At 36.7% G+C, this 13,565-nt stretch overlaps 1 pseudogene; it reads right to left on the bottom strand.

Annotated features, from left to right (window-relative positions):
* The window catches only part of LOC108391490 (aryl-hydrocarbon-interacting protein-like 1 pseudogene), a 39,128-nt pseudogene that overhangs the window by 1,032 nt on the left and 24,531 nt on the right, over nucleotides 1-13,565 (bottom strand).

Here is a 13,565-nt window from a genome sequence, read left to right as displayed (position 1 = left end):
AAAACAATGCCCTGATACATTAACAGGAAGTAAATTAACATTAACAGTAATACTTTCTAACTACTGTTCACTCTTTGTTAAAGGTTAATTTCAGCAATATAGAATTCTATTTGTGTAACTGGCATTTATCTTTCAGTCACATATCTCCCATACTAAAAATGGGATTAGTTGGTGAGCCCTTAATACTATCTGGGTTCCAGTCATCCTCCTATCTGTGACACGAAATTACTTGAGCAAGTTGCCATTCTAGGTTTCTTCCATTTTCTCAGAATTCATTGCTTACCTTTTGCAGGCTGACTTCTCAGATTTATCACCATTGTCACAAATTAGCTTCTTCCAAAAGCAGACTGTGTGTGTGGAGTTTTGAATGTAGGAAGTTTAGGGATCAATATGGATGGGAAAGAACAAAAGCAAAACTGGGCAAGAGAAGTTAGGTTGTTATGCCCAGTCCCAACAAAAGCCTTAACCTATTCCACATAGAGCTCCAAAACTGACAGGAACTTTCAAAGTTTCACCAGTGAGTACTGACGCTTCACCAAGGAAGGCTATACAACCTTAGGCAAGGAGGATCTCTTTATCCAAGGCAATTACTCAAAGAAGGACAATAGCTGAGGCATGTCTACAGAAGCATTCCCAGCAACTGGCAGACTAAGACTTTTATACTTCCAGAGAGGTACATGAGATGTATCATAACAACCACTGTACTTATTAAACCTCTCAGCTCTTAAAATTAATGCTATTTATATCACATTCATTCAAATCCTTAGCAGTACTATTATTCCTTCACTCTTGATGCTGTTGACAATATACATTCTTGGGTTTCCTCTGACTTCTGTGTGTAGTTCTCAAGGTTTATCTTTAAGGTTTATTCTTCTTAGGCATTAAAAGAATTCCTTAAATATTGATCATTGATCCTCTTATTTCTCAAACTTTCCTATCTCCTCAAATGATTTGAATCATACCTTGGCTTCAATTACCACCTTTGTGTTGATAGTATACTAACTAACCAATAAGCATGAATCCATTATACTAACCAAAGACTTGTATACTACTATGTGCCAAGTACTACTGTAAGTGCTTTACAAATATTTACTCATAACAACTAATAAAAATTACTATATACCAAAGAAGAAACTGATACACAGAGAATAACATGGCATGGATGAAAAGTAAGGCTAAAAAATTAGAGCATATTAAAATATATATCTTATTAGCTAAAAGATACAGTGACAAATTTAAGCAACCAACAGAAATGTGTAGATTAATAAGCCAACAAATATAGATGATGATTTTATACATATAACATCTCTAAGAAATTAACAGCTGAAGGAAACCCAAAATAAACATAAATATAAAATTTATAAATCCAATAAACCAGATCAAGCTATTAGACATGTGAATAACTCTCCACTCATCTGAGCATACAGAGACGATGTTTTAGGCTACAAAAGCAGTCATAATATCGCCAAGGACCAATACTATACAGACTATGTTTTCCAGCCATATATTGATTAATTAGCAATCTAGATAAAAAAGAATAATTTTAAGACATACTTAGAAAGTAAATCTATTACTAAATTACCATTGGATTGAAAAGGAAATCAGAATGAAAATTAAGGAAGATGTTGGAAGGTAGTTGGAAAGGAAAAAGAGTATAAAAACAAGGATTAGTTAAGAAACTAGTATAGTTAGCTTTAAAAAAGGATAAAAGCAAATATGAAAAAGTTAATATTTGTGTAAGACAGAGGTGCTAATACTGGATAAAAAGAGTTGCAGAAGAACAAAAATAACATTGCTTTAAAAACAAAAATTATTTTTCCAGGATTAAAGAAAGTAGAAAAATATTAAATGAGAAGAGCCATGAAGAAATGAATAGGGGAGTGGGGGATTAAAAAAAAAAGAAAAAATAAAAAAAAATGAATAGGAGAGAGAGGAAAAAATTGCCTAAAATAGTGAATATTATGAATATCAAAAAGAAAGAGAAAAAATTTAAATCTTCCAGAAAGGAAGAACATACTAGTTATATAATGCTATATAACAAATTACCACAAATTTAACAAATAAAAAAAAAACCCACACATTTATTATCTCAGTTTTTGTGGGCCAAATATCCGGGCATGGCTTTGTTGAGTCATCTGTTTAATGGTCTTTTACAAGGCTGCAACTAAGGTATTGGCCAGGGCTGCAATCTCATCTGAAGGTTGTAATTGGCAAGGACCCAAATTCAAGCTCTTTTAGTTGTTGACAGAAGTCAGTTCCTTGTAGTTGTTGCACAGAAAGCCTCAATTCCTTACTAATGATTTTTTCAGAGGTTGCTCTTGGTCCCTTATGTGGGCTATCAAAGATTAACACTGCTGGACATTTAAAGTAGTGAAAACAGATTTTATCCAGTAACTACTAACAGTAGGAGAAAGTGCTGAGTTCCTTTCCAATTTGTGCAGAAGTGATCAGATGAATAACGAGAATAAGGGAGAAGTGAGTGGGGGCTTAAGTAGAGTAAGAGAAGTGAAAAACTACAACGGGTTTGTCAGTATGAAGGCAATTAAGCCAGCTGTGTCTGCTAACTGGCAATTATCAAAGTTAGGATTCTAGCCTTCCACAAAGATGGGAAGACAGGAGCCTTATCCTTTCTGATGATTACATTTCAAATAAATGACTTTCATGTTCTTAAGAAGACACATCCAAGTTGTACGAAATACATACACATCTCAAAGGGATGGAGGGCGTTTGTAATTGTAAGCCCTTTTTAGTAAATGCTGTAAGAAAGGAAGGTGAGGGGCCAATCATTAGGTGTTGGTTATAACAAATAGAAAATTCTTCTGGCAGTATTGAACTTTCCCAGACAGGCATTTTAATGGGGGCTAGGGTCATCCTAGGGATACAGCCTTATGCTGTCAAAAGTAATGTTAGAGTTTGGTTGTCTCTGTGCAGATTTGGATGGAGTCTTTATGTACTAAAAAGTTTCATAGTCCTTAGGGCCTCCAAATTTGGTAGCTTGCTCTAACAAGCCAACAAAGAAGAGAGTCTAGTAGCAAGATGGTGGTCACAATCTTACATAACTTAAACACAAAAGTGAAATCCCATCACTTTCAATTAATTCTATTGGTTAGAAGAAAGTCGCTGGGCCAGCATACACTTTAAAGAAAATTATTACATGGGAGTGTGAGTACTATTTGGTAGGGATCATTGGAGGCCATCTTAGACGTCTTCTTGCACAATGAGCAAGGATTTAAAAAATGATGTTGATGTCAGATATCTCAACAGAACTTTTGTTGCAAAGATACAATGGAATTTTGAGCCATTAAAGAATAATTGAAGAAAGGTAAAATTATGGTTGTGATGCAAAATGAAATGAACATGTGTTAATGATTTCATTTAACTTGTTAATTAATGAGGAAACCATTAAGCTGTTAAAATAGGCATGAAAGAAAATCCCAAGAGCAGACATCTATTTAGGCAATGATGAACACTGAAATGAATTTAATAATAGATGTAAAACTGGTCGACACACACAGGATAATAAAACAAAGTAACATTTGAAATAATCTCTTCCACAGAGTTTTGGGGAGGGGTAGGGATTAAATACATATCTATCATATGAAATTCATTTACACCTCTGTGAACAGGAACCATTTGCATCACCATCACCCCACTATAAATTAGCTTCTATCACTAAAAAGTTGAAAAATTGGCCAAATATGATAGAAATCAGAAGCCCTATAGGATCTGGTAACCCCAAAACCCCAAAAGGTCTTCTAGATAATGTTCATTATCTAACTATCAATAAGTATTCCATTGAAAGAACACCAGTTATCTCTCCCATTTTAAAGCTTTTGCAAAATTTCCTGAAAGAACCAAAAAATTTATAGTCAACAAAATTGTTCTGTAATACGGCATGCAAAGTCTCATAACTATTTTCACTCTAAGACAAAGATTGAAAATATTTCCAGGAAATATTGAGAAAATAAGGGAAGTACAGTTTGTTCTATACTGATTTTTCTAAGGGCATGATCTGTTCCTATGAAAGTGACATATTACAGAATTTGAACATGTAAATTTTGTATTTCCTTAAGCACATTTTGTATCTAAGAAAAACTAGGTAAATGCAAAAGATTGTACCCAGCCAAACTGAGAAACGTAGGACATAAAAAACCTTCCCATATGCAAAGGCAATGAGTCACACACATACACACCTGGGATTTTACAACTTGGCATCTTATTCAGATAACTCTCCTTCCACCACTTCACAATAATTCACAAGTGGCAGCCCTGTAGATGGCCATCTTGGCTGTTTTGCCCTGTAAATTCACTCTTTGATTTTCCCTTTTCCTGCCAGCCTATTTGTACTTTCTTCTCTCTTCTTCATTATTTTCCTCTCCATTTTCCATTTCTTTTCATTTATGAAAAAAAGTTATTTTTTTCTTCCTCACACAGGCAGCATGGTGGGTGTGGGAGCTAGGAAGTCTGGCTGGAGAAGGGGCATGCACTTCCACAGTAAATTCCAGGTCTTTTACAGGGTAAAAATGTCACATTTATTATAGTTTTTATGTATTTATTATCCATTTAACATGTTAAAAACTGTACTTCCATTTTTCTGTGCTCCCTGTCATTTTGTGTAATGTGTCAGAATTTTTTGGTGTTGTGTTCCTAACTTCATTTTTCCATGATCATAATGGGTTTTTATTATTATTATTATATTTCTCAAGATGGTGGTGTGAGTAGGGTGGCATAAATCTTCTCCCAAAACCATATATATTTTGAAAATACAGCAAATACAACTATTCCTAAAAGAGTGACCAGAAGATACAGTACACCAGCAAGAGTACATCTCATGAAAAGTGTAAGATACAAAGCCATGACCCAGCATGACCCAAGCACTCCCCCAACCCCAGCTGACTGGCAGGGAGAAAAGAATCAGAGTGGGGTGGGAGTGGAAACACAGGACTGCTAAATAACCATCCCTAGTAATATGCACCAGGAGCACAGACACATGTGGCATGATGTACTAGATATTAGAGGAATGGAAAAGCAAAATCTGAGACTAAGACTGAGAACAGGTTCCCACAGCCGGCTGCTCTGGGAAAAAAGAAAAGAAGGCACTTTAAAGTCTTAAGGGACAAGGGTTTAACAGGTGGACAAAATTGTCTTGGCACACTCAGCCCAGAAGGCTGGTAACTTTAAGGAACTTCAGGTGCCCTAAACCCCTGGCAATGCAGCTCCAAAGCACCTCACAGTGATAAGCAGCCTGTGGTTTATTGCCCCCTGCCAGCACTGCAAGCGAACAGGCTGACCCACCATTGCTGCACAGGAACCAGGGAGAAGCCCCACCCACAGCAATCACACAGAGGCTTCTCCCAGTGCGTGACTAACTGGGTGAGACCCAGAGGCTGACCCCTGCCCACAGTTGATTGACACAGTCAGTGGGGACTGGCAAAGAATCCAGAAGGCACAAAGGGGCTTTATTCTTGTGGTGAACATGTGCTGCTTGCCTGCAACCCCCACCAGTGCTGTAGGCCATTCTGAGGCTGCCCCACCAATGACAGATCATGGGATTAACCCAGAGGCTGCCTCCTGCACCCTGTTGACTGGCACAAGCAGAGGAAACTGGTGCAGAATGCAGGAAATTCATAGGGGCTCTGTTCTCACAGCAAACAAGCACTGCTCACCTGCAACCACTGACAGTGCTACAAGCCATCCTGAGGGACACACTGCATATGGCAGCTCACAGAATCAACCCAGAGGCTGCTCTCTGTGTGAGGTTGCACAGAACAGGCAGCAGAGACTGGTCCAGAGTCTGGTAAGCACAAAAGGGGGGCATTATAGTGGGAGAACACATGGTGCACACCTGCGACCCCCACCAGTGCTGTAGGCCATCCCAAGGACTGCACGACCCATGGAAGATCAGTGGATCAACCCACAGGCTGCTCCTCATGTGCAGTTGACAGTCACAGGCAGCATAGATGGGCAATGTGATCAGCAAGCAGGAAGGGACTTTGTTCTCACAGCTGACATATGTGCCACTCACCAGTGATCATGTCCATTGCCATGAAAAGGCAGAAGAACCTGGTCCAGTCCAAAATCCCTCAAACACCACATAGAGGGCCTGGTGAAACCTAAATCACCAAACTTCCTGAGAAAAATAAAATAAGATAAAAGTTATAAGCATGATGATAGAGCTGCAGAGAAATATGCAAGAGCTAAAGTATGAATTCAGGAGGGAGATAACATAAATGAAACAAAAAATGGAAAGATTTAAGAGCAGACTGGAAGAGGTGCAAGAGACTGCTAATGGAATAGAAATCATAGAAGAGGAATACAGAGAAGCTGAGGCAGAGAGAGATAAAAGGATCTCTAGGAATGAAATATTAAGAGAACTGTGTGATCAATCCATACAGAACAATATTCTCATTACAGGGATACCAGAAGAAGAAGAGAGAAAAAGGGACAGAAACTGCCTTTGAAGAAATAATTACTGAAAACATCCCCAATCTGGGGAAGGAAATATTCTCTCAGGCATGGAGTCTACAGATCTCCCAACACAAGAGACCCATGAAGGATAACACCAAGACATATAATAATTCAAACAGCAAAGATCAAAGGCAAGGACAGAGTTTTAAAGGCAGCCAGAGAGAGAAAAAGATCACCTACAAAGGAAAACCCATTAGTGTATCATCAGACTTCTCAGCAGAAACTTTACAGGCCAGAAGGGAATGGCATGATACATTCAATCCAATTAAACAGAAGGGCTTCAAACCAAGAACAGTGTATCCAGCAAGATTACATTTAAATTTGAAGGAGGGAATAAACAATTCCCAGATAAGTAAAAGTTGAGGGAATTTACCTCCTACAAACCATCTCTACAGTGTATTTTAAAGAGACTTCTCTAGATGGAAGTGCTCCTAAGGCTAAATAGATGTCACCTGAGAAAATAAAACCACAGCAAAGAAAGTAGACCAATCAAATACTAACTAATGCAAAATAAAATCAGGTATCCACAGAATCAGTCAAGGGAAACACAGTGCAGAATAAAACATGTAACATATAAAGAGTGGAGGAGGAAGAAAAAGAAGGGAGAGAAATAAAGAATCATTAGACTGTGTTTATAATAGTGTAGTGAGTTAAGCAGGATGGTTAGTGTGTAAAGAAGCTACCCCTGAACCTTTCATAACCACGAATCCAAAGCCTGCAATGGTAATAAGTATATATCTATCAATAATCACCCTAAATATAAAAGGACTGAAAGCACCAATCAAAAGACACAGAGTAATAGAATGGATAAAAAAGCAAGACCCATCTATATGCTGCCTAGAAAAGACTCACCTCAAACAAAAAGACATACACAGACTAAAAGTGAAAGGATGGAAAAGGATATTTCATGCAAACAATAGAGAGCAAAATGCAGGTGTTGCAGTACTTGTATCAGATAAAATTGACTTCAAAACAAAGAAAGTAACAAGAGATGAAGGACATTGCATGATGATAAAGGGGTCAGTCCAACAGGAGGATATAACCATTATATATATCTGCACCCAACACAGGAGCACCGACTTATGTGAAACAAATATTAACAGAATTAAAGGAGGAAAAAGAATGCAATGCATTCATTTTAGGTGACTTCAATACACCACTCACTCCAAAAGACAGATCAACCAGATAGAAAATAAGTAAGGTCAGAAAGGCACTGAAAAACACACTAGAACAGATGGACCTGAGGACATCTACAGAACTCTATACCCAAAAGCAGCAGGATACATATTCTTCTCAAGTGCACATGGAACATTTTCCAGAATAGAACACATACGAGGCCACAAAAAGGTCTTCAGTAAATTCAAAAAGATTGAAATTATACCAACCAAATTCTCAGATCACAAAGGTATAAAACTAGAAATAAATGGTGCAAAGTAAACAAAAAGACTCACAAATACATGGAAGCTTAACAACATGTTCCTAAATAATCAATGGCTCAAAGACCAAATTAAAACAAAGATCAAGCAACAAATGGAGACAAATGAAAAGAACAGCACAATGCACCAATTTCGGATCACAGTGAAGACAGTTCTAAGAGGAAAGTACATAGCAATCCAGGCCTATTTAAAGAAGGAAGAACAATCCCAAATGATTAGTCTAAAGTCATAATTATTGAAGCAGGAAAAAGAACAACTGAGGCCCAAAGTCAGCAAAAGGGGGGATAAAGTAAATATTAGAGAAGAAATAAATAAAATTGAGAAGAATAAAACAATAGAAGAAATTAATGAAACCAAGAGCTGGTTATCTGAGAAAATATAAAAAATATATAAACCCCTAACCAGACTTATTAAGAGAAAAAGAGAATCTACACACATAAACAAAATAAGAAATGAGAAAGGAAAAACCATGACGGACACCACAGAAATACAAAGACTTATTAGAGAATACTATGAAAATCTATCTGCTAACAAACTGGATAATGTAAAAGAAATTGGCAACCTTCCAAGACTGACAATACAACCTTCCAAGACTGACAAAGGAAGAAACAGAAAATCTAAACAGACCAATTACCAGCAACGAAATTGAAGTGCTAATCAAAAAACTACTCAAGAACAAAACCCCTGGGCCAGACGGATTCACCACTGAATTTTATCAGACACTTAGAGAAGATATAACACCCATTCTTCTTAAAGTTTTCCAAAAAATAGAAGAGGAGAGAATACTTCCAAACTCATTCTATGAAGCCAGCAACACTTTAAAACCAAAGCCAGGTAAAGACCCCACAAAAAAAGAAAATTACAGACCAATATCCTTGATGAACATAGATGCAAAAATACTCAACAAAAATGTTAGGAAACCAAATTTAAAAATACATCAAAAGGATAATATGCCATGATCAAGTGGAATTTATTTCAGGGATGCAAGGATGGTACAACATTCGAAAATCTATCTAACAACATCATCTACCACATCAACAAAAGGAAAGAAAAAAACCCACATGATCATTTCCATAGATGCTGAAAAAGCATTCAACAAAATTCAACATCCATTCATGATAAAAACCCAACAAAATGGGTATTGAGGGCAAGTATCTCAACATAATAAAGGCCATATATGACAAACCCACAGCCAACATTATCCTTAACAGTGAGAAGCTGAAACATTTTCCCTTAATATCGGGAACAAGACAAGGATGCCCACTCTCCCCACTTTTAATCAACAAAGTACTGGAGGTCCTAGCCACAGCAATCAGACAACACAATGAAATAAAAGGCACCCATATTGGTAAGGAAGAAGTCAACCTGTCACTCTTAGCAGATGACATGATATTGTGCAAAATAAACCCTAAAGAATCCACTCCAAAACTATTAGATTTATATCTGAATTCAGCAAAGTTGCAGGATACAAAATTAATACACAGAAAACTGTTGCATTATTATACACTAATGATGAACTAGCAGAAAGAGAAATCAGGAAAACAATTCTGTTCACAATTGCATCAAAAAGAGTAAAATACCTAGGAATAAACCTAACCAAGTTAGTGAAAGACCTACACCCTGAAAACTATAAGACACTCTTAAGACAAATTAAAGAGGACGCCAATGAATGGAAATTCATCCTGTGATATTGGCTAGGAAGAACTAATATTTTCAAAATGGTCATCCTGCCTAAAGCAATCTAAAGATTTAATGCAATCCTTATCAAAGTACCAATAGCATTCTTCAACAAACTGGAACAAATAGTTCTAAAATTCATATGGAAACACCAAAGATCCCGAATAGCCATAGCAATCCTGAGAAGGAAGACTAAAGCAGGGAAGATTACACCCCCCCAACTTCAAGCTCTAGTACAAAACCACAGTAATCAAGACAAATTGGTTCTGGCAGAAGAATAGACCCGTAGACCACTGGAATAGAATAGGAAGCCCAGATATTAACCCAAGCATATGTGGTTAATTAAAAATTATGAAGGATCCATGGATATACAGTGGGGAAATGACAGCCTCTTCAACAACTGGTATTGGCAAAACTGGACAGCTACATGTAAGAGAATGAAACTGGATTATTGTCTAACACCATGCACAAAAGTAAAGTCAAAATCATCAAATAACTGGATGTAAGCCATGAAACCATAAAACTCTTTTAAAAAATAGGCAAAAATCTCTTGGACATAAATATGAACCACTTCTTCATGAGCATATCTCCCTGGGCAAGGGAAACAAAAGCAAAAATCAACAAGTGGGACTATGTCAATCTAAAAAGCTTCTGTACAGCAAAGGACACCATCAGTAGAACAAAAGACATCCTACAGTATGGGAGAATATATTCATAAAGGATGATATCTGATAAGCAGTTGACATCCAAAATATATAAAGAGCTCACGCACCTCAACAAACAAAAACAATTAATCCAATTAAAAATGTGCTGAGGATCTGAACAGACACTTCTCCAAGAAAATTCAGATGGCCAATAGGCAGATGAAAAGATGCTCCACATCGCTAACCATCAGAGAAATGCAAATTAAAACCACAATGAGATATCACCTCACACCAGTTAGGATGGCCAACATCCAAAAGACAAACAACAGCAAATGTTGACGAGGATGTGGAGAAAGGGCAACCCTCCTGTGCTGCTGGTGGAAATGTAAATTAGTTCAACCTCTGTGGAAAGCAATATGGAGGTTCCTCAAAAATCTAAAAATAGAAATACCATTTGACCCAGTAATTCCATTCCTAGGAATTTACCCTAAGAATACAGGATCCCAGATTCAAAAAGACATGCATCCCTATGTTTATTGCAGCACTACTTACAATAGCCAAGAAATGGAAGCATCCTAAGTGTCCATCAGTAGATGAATGGATAAAAAAGATGTGGTACATATATACAATGGAATATTATTCAGCCATAAGAAGAAAGCAAATCCTACCCTTTGCAACAAGATGGGTGGAGCTAGAGGGTATTATGCTCAGTGAAATAAGCCAGATGGAGAAAGACAAGTGCCAAATGATTTCATTCATCTGTGGAGCATAAAACAAGCAAAAACTGAAGGAACAAAACAGAAGCAGACTCACAGAACCCAAGAATGAAGTAACAGCTTCCAAAGGGATTGGTACTGGGGAGAATGGGTCATAAGGGAGGGATAAGGGGGAAAAGGGGCATTACAATTAGCACACATAATGTAGGGGAGTACATGGGGAAGGCAGTAAAGCACAGAGAAGACAAGTAGTGATTTTATAGCATCTTATTACACTGATGGACAGTAACTATAATGGGGTATGTGATGGGGACATGATAATGGGGGAAGTCTAGTAACCATAATGTTGCTCATTTAATTGTACATTAATTATACCAAGATAAAAAAATAATGGTTTTTTATTGCATAATTTTGCATAGTGTGGTGGTTTTTTGGAATTCATATGTCGTTATATGGGAACTGACTGCAAAGATAATAAAAACTTTTTAAAAACCACTTCTGGACAATATAAAGTAAGAGGGACTGAATTTGCCCAAATACTTGAAACCACAACAATAACAACAACCAGACAAGAATTCATGACACAGCACTCTTTATGACACTGAACTCAGGCAATGAAGAAGAGTGGCCTGGTTAACCTGGGCTGCTATAACAAGAATACCATAAAACAGATAGCTTATAAATAGCAGAAATTTATTTCTCACAATTTTGGAGGCTGTAATTCCAAGATTAACATGCCAACATGATCAGATTGTAGTGAAGGCTCTCATCTGGGTTGCAGACTACCTACTTCTTATTACATCCTCATCTGACAGAGAGCAGAAAAAGGAAGAAAACTCTCTTGACTCTTATAAGGGTGCTAATCTCATTACAAGTACTCCACAATCATACCTCCTTCTAATACTAGCTGCCTCCCAAAGGCCCCACATCCCAATACCACAAAATGGGGATGGGTGCTTTCAATATATGAACTTGGGAGAACACAGATATTCAGTCCATAACAGATAGTGATCTCTGAAAGATGGGAAACAAATGAGATAAGCCTTTCAATTACTTCAAATTACTGCTTTCAGAGAGATTCCAGACCACAGTTTAGTTTGTGGAGTCTGAAGTAGAGCATGGCAGACTAGCTAAGTTGAGAAGATGCAGCTAAGAGTCCATGAAACAAGGCAGCTAGAGTTAATAGGATAGACTATCAGAGAGAGAAAAGAACTGCATAGAATGAAAACTCCAGAGATCTATAGTCTCTCTTTAGTTTTCATCACAGTACTAATAAGCACATGCCTGTATGGAACAGTCCAAAATTGGAGAAAGGATTATTCAAAAGGAATAGAGGGAATAATATCTGACACTCAAACTGGGTAGGAACAGTACCCTTTACCACATCTAGACTGGAAAAGCTCATATTTAATGGCTCTCCTATGAAGTACTCCTACACTCCAAGTCCACCTCATGAATCATAAAAACAAGACCTCAAAGTATAAAACCATTTTCAAGTAAACTACCTGTATTCCAGAGCAAAGCTCAAGAAAATGTGTAGCAATACAAAATATCCAGCACCCCACAACATAATAGAAATAGTTAGAATCCAACACAAGATTGCCAGGAACATAAAGAGGCAATAAAATATGATCCATTATGAGAATACTCAGGCAAAACTGACCCACATGCTAGAATTAGCAAAGAAGAATGTTAATACAAATATTACAACTGTATAGCATATGTTCAAAAAGTAAATTAAGATGTGAAAGTTATACAAAAAAATAAAAAATTCCAGAGAGCAAATCTACAACGCTAATATGGAAAAATAAACTGGATTGGATTAGTGGAAGATTAGTTGCAGGCAAAATAAGTGAACTTTGAAGCATAGTCCCTAGGTGTAGTTTTATTTGTATTTATCTTGTTTAGAATTCATAGGGACCTTTGAATCTGTATTTTGATAACTTTAATTTTGGAGAATCGTCCACCAGTGTTTCTTTAAATATTGTTTCTCAATCCCCCCTTTCTCTCCACTTTGCCTCCTTCACCTCTCACTACCACCCCACACCTTTCCACACTCCAATTACACATATGTTAGACCTTTTGCCTATGACTCATATGTCTTCTGTGCTCTATTCAGTATTTCCTACCCCTTTTTCTTGTTTGCTTGAGTCTGGATATTTCCTCACTCCTATTTTCCAGTTTATTAATCCTCTGTATGATAATATTTAATAACTATTTTACCACTCTATTAAATTCCTACTTATTATAGTAATTTTTATTTTTATTTAAATTTTTAAAATTGCAGTAGTTTTCATTTTTATAACTTCCATTCAACACTTTTTTATATTTCATATCTCTAGTAAGGTTTTCCACTTTAAAATTTTATATAAACATGTCTGTTAATCATACTTTAAAATACCTGTTAGCACCAAATCTAAATCATTTATGGGTCTCTTGTATATTTTTATTCTTTGTTTCTGTGGTTTGCTCTTGTTTTATAGAATGTCTCATAATTTTTTATTGGACACTGGATACTGTATGTGGAAAATTTTTGAAGAGTAAGTTTTATTTTGTCAACCAGATAGAGTGCCACTGGACAATCCTGTAGAGGATTTATTTGAGACTTTTTTAGGACTTGTCTA

This window comes from Manis javanica, chromosome 4 (assembly GCF_040802235.1).
Source record: "Manis javanica isolate MJ-LG chromosome 4, MJ_LKY, whole genome shotgun sequence".
Lineage (NCBI taxonomy): Eukaryota > Metazoa > Chordata > Mammalia > Pholidota > Manidae > Manis > Manis javanica.
The sequence above is the reverse complement of the archived record's forward strand: the minus strand, read 5'-3'. Positions and strand labels throughout refer to the sequence as shown.